General features: G+C 46.0%; 1 non-coding gene across 1 annotated transcript; it reads left to right on the plus strand.

The window, feature by feature from the left end:
* The first annotated feature begins 2,881 nt into the window (after positions 1–2,881).
* Positions 2,882–2,953, plus strand: TRNAM-CAU (transfer RNA methionine (anticodon CAU)). Its single transcript has one exon. It is a non-coding gene; the product is annotated as a tRNA-Met (tRNA).
* Positions 2,954–4,559: the final 1,606 nt, after the last annotated feature.

The raw sequence follows: 4,559 nt of genomic DNA on the forward strand, positions 1-4,559 counted from the left end.
TTCTGTATACTGTGGCTTGTTGTGTTAGTCCTGGGGCCCTCTACCGTTCCTGGTATGGGAGCCGCCATGCCCCGTCTGGCTTGCTGTGTTAGTCCTGGGGCCCTCAACCGTTCCTGGCATGGGAGCCACCATGCCCCGTCTGGCTTGTTGTGGTAGTCCTGGGGCCCTCAACCGTTCCTGGTATGGGAGCCACCATGCCCCGTCTGGCTTGCTGTGTTAGTCCTGGGGCCCTCAACCGTTCCTGGTATGGGAGCCACCATGCCCCGTCTGGCTTGTTGTGGTAGTCCTGGGGCCCTCAACCGTTCCTGGTATGGGAGCCACCATGCCCCGTCTGGCTTGCTGTGTTAGTCCTGGGGCCCTCAACCGTTCCTGGTATGGGAGCCACCATGCCACGTCTGGCTTGCTGTGTTAGTCCTGGGGCCCTCAACCGTTCCTGGTATGGGAGCCACCATGCCCCGTCTGGCTTGCTGTGTTAGTCCTGGGGCCCTCAACCGTTCCTGGTATGGGAGCCACCATGCTCCGTCTGGCTTGCTGTGTTAGTCCTGGGGCCCTCAACCGTTCCTGGTATGGGAGCCACCATGCCCCGTCTGGCTTGCTGTGTTAGTCCTGGGGCCCTCAACCGTTCCTGGTATGGGAGCCGCCATGCCCCGTCTGGCTTGCTGTGTTAGTCCTGGGGCCCTCAACCGTTCCTGGTATGGGAGCCACCATGCCCCGTCTGGCTTGTCTGGAGTTATTAATTAAGATTAATATTAATCTTAGGACTTAGCCGTATTAGGATAAAGGACCTGCCCGAAACGCTATTCGTGCTAGTGGCTTTACAAGAATGTAAAAACTGGTGGACCATCCAAGTAGTAGGCGCCCATCTGTCTCAGGAGACTATGGAGTTGCGCTCTGGTTGTCGGTCTGGAGTGGCCTCTCCAGGGCGCAAAGCCAGGGTAGGTTGATACGGGGGAGAAGCTGTCACCCATGCAGCAGGTCCCCCTCTCCACAGCACCGAACGTCTCCATTGGAAAGGCAAACGTCAATAAGACAGGTTCCAGCGCCGTCGCAGGAACTGTCAGAACGAGGTTGAAGGTAACAAGGAACTGCCCCCAGGGGGCTCCAGCTCCGGAGTTAACCTCGAAGTTGGTAGAAGAAGGCACAGGGACTCCAACCCCAGAGTCTTTTTGTTGTTGTTACTCTTTTTTGTGGGGGGAAAGGAGGAAAATTAGGGAAAATGGGGGGATCTTCGACAAGCCGCCGGCCTCCTGTCCTCATCGAGGCCACTATTAGTAGCTCTCAAGTAAACTCAGATAATTATTACACTTGATATCTAAGTAATTCCGCCTTATTACAAGTTTGTTAAGAACGTTTCTCGAGCCTCCGTGGCACAATTGGTTAGCGCGTTCGGCTGTTAACCGAAAGGTTGGTGGTTCGAGCCTACCCGGGGGCGATTATTTAGGCCAACTCTAGGGGTTGACCTCAGACAAGACCGACATAACACACTTGACAGCGATGTCACACTTTGCCCCGTGATCCAGCCCGTCCTCCTCAAGTCTGCCAACGTCAACAAACTCTCGCGCGTAAGTGACCTTATCCTAACACAACAGAGAACGGCACAGTATGTCAACGTCGCGACCCATCCTCCTGTTTACACAGTAGTTGTTGTATATGCTCCATAGTACAAACGTTGACGTACTAAGTCATTACATAATAGTACTTACTGATCACTTTATAGTCTGAAGTCGTAATTATAGTCTTAATTATAGACTCTTTATAGTCGGAAGTGAAGTATATAGTACTAATCACTTCATAGTCTGAAAAAATAAAGCTAAAAAAAATATATGTTCCTAGGTCTAATATAGCACACATATGTACGATATTAGGCCTCAGATTGCGCGTATTTGGCCTAGGAAGGTTCAGTTAGTTAAAGTTGTCTTTGCAATATAAATACAAAACCTTTTCCGGTTTGTCTAAATTCAATAGTTAAGATTTCTACTTTCTAATTGCGTTGTTCGTCGATATATTAACTTTGGTCCTCATCGTTACTATAAGTACTACCAACACAAGAGGATGGGCTGCAGTTTCACGAGCCGCTACCATTTTCTAGTTCGACAATTGTTGATCTTGGGAAGAGTATTCGTCAAAAGGCGCCGCTCTATTAGGAGGACGGGTTGAACATCTACATACCGAGTTTTGGCGGCATAACACAACAATTTAGAAAATTATATATAATTATAAACTGCCTCCCAGTCCTTTGGAGCTCATCAACTGTTTAATATGTGTAAAGTCGCCAAAGACTGAGATAACATGTTCGTAAGTACTTGCGTAACTGACTGATGAATGTAGGTCCAGACACTAAATATAATTCTTATGCTTGGAATGTTTACATGCAAGAAGAGTTGCTATAGACCTCAACAAACACGACAGATCAGCCTCCAGGGCTGAGTGGATCCCATACTTATCCTGTAGACCCCATGCTGCCCGAAACGCTTTGCGTAATAGTGGCTTTAGGCATTGTGTGTACTAGCTCTATCTATAAAGCCAACAAACTTTGTAAATCTCTTTATGTATGTACCTTACCTAAATAAAGATTATTATTATTATTATTATTATGTATACCTATCCTGTGAGCGTTAGTGCCTCCAATACATGTCCTGTTCATGAGTGGTAGTGAACCCATACTCATCGTGTGCAGCAGTGATCACATACCCATGCTATGATGTATGTCATACGCAGCTGGCTGTGCCCAGTAACCATGATGTGCGCATCACATGCGCAAGATCAGTGCGTACTGGTGCGTTACTGCGCAGGAACACTGATACTTTTATTTATGAAGAAAATATTACCAATTATAATATTATAAAAGATGTATAAAATGTATCATCCAATTTATATGAGCAGCAGAGTGGCGCAGTGGAAGCGTGCTGGGCCCATAACCCAGAGGTCCGTAGATCGAAACTACGCTCTGCTACGATATTGTTTTAGTGTATTAATAATATTTTTTCATTACAAATGTAGGTACATAGCAGTGTCTTGCTACCCCCTTCAATATAAGTAATTACAAATTACAGGTTGAGCTAGCTATATGTTAAAAAATAAAGGCACAATAACGAACGTGGGAGATTTGTGCCTGAATTTACCTGTCTCTAGTGTCCTCGACGGATAGTGGAACCCATCGGCTTGTCAAAGATCCCCCCCTCCTCCATGGTTCATGAGGACTGTTTCTATTTAGATTTTGAACTGAGGTAATATCTTGGTATTTAACGACTTCGCCAGTTAGACAATTCCATGGGATAACCCTAGTTTATAGTTTAGTTCATTTAATATGCACCCCATACCCGTCCTGTGGGCGGTAGTGGGAAGAGTTACAGAGGCACATAATGGGTTCAGGGACTGAACCCCACAATTCATTTAGCTGAGCACGTTAATCTTGCTGAGAGAGTTACAAAATTCAATGCACATCATCACATCAACAATGGGCTCGAGACCGCCAACAAGTACAGTTTCTAAATTAAGCAACTGACATGTGGAGAGCCCAACAGCGAGAAACATTTGTACGCTAACCAACTGTGTTACGGAGGCTACGCTCTCTAAAACCTTACAAATATTTCCTCCTGCTTCTTACCGCTCGCTCCCGCCATCGGAAGCCCTAAAATCACTTCCTCCTGCTTCCTCCCGCTCTCTGAAGCTCTAGTAACACTTCTTACCACTCCCTGAACCCATAAAAATACTTCCTCATGCTCGCTCCCGATCTCTGAAACCCAGTTAATATTTCCTTCGCCTTTCTCTAACTCGTTCCCGCTCTCTGAAACCCTATTAATACTTCCTTCTGCTACCTCCCGCTCTCTGAAGCCTTAAAAATATTCCCTCCTGCTCTCTGAAGCCCTAATAACACCACGTCCTGTTTCCTCATGAAGCACATACCTTACAAATTATTTCTCCTGCTTCCTGCAACTCGCTCCCACTCTCTGAAGCCCTAACAACAATCCCTTCCGCGCTCTTCGAATCCATAAAAATACTTCCTCCTGTTTCATCCCCCTTTCTGAAGCCCTAAAATCACTTTCTCCTGCTTTTTCCCGCTCGCTCTTGTTCTCTGAAGCCTTAAAAACACTTCCTCCTGCTTCCTCCCGCTCTCTGAAGCCCTTATAACACTTCCTCCTGCTTCCTATAACAAATGTTCCAGAGATGTGTAAATATTTAATTCAAAATGATCTGCTACCAGAAATTTTTGCCAAATATCCCCAGTTTGCTAACTGTAGGTAGTACCCAAGTGACTATAAGCTATCCACCGCTGCCCACTGGAGGGGGGGGGGGGGGCGTTGTGCAGGACAAACATATCAATTAAATAAAATAATAAAATGTTTATTCAGGTAAGGTACATACATTCAAGAAATTTTACATAATTTGATCGATTTATAGATGGAGCTAGTACATACAATGCCTAAAGCCACTATTATACAAAGCGTTTCGGGCAGGAAATTGTAACACTAGCTCTCCACATATGTCAGTTGCTTAATTTAGAAACCGTACTTGTGGTCAATCACGAACCCGTTTATGACGTGACGACTTATACTGAA

This window comes from Procambarus clarkii, chromosome 55, assembly GCF_040958095.1.
Source record: "Procambarus clarkii isolate CNS0578487 chromosome 55, FALCON_Pclarkii_2.0, whole genome shotgun sequence".
NCBI classification, from domain to species: domain Eukaryota; kingdom Metazoa; phylum Arthropoda; class Malacostraca; order Decapoda; family Cambaridae; genus Procambarus; species Procambarus clarkii.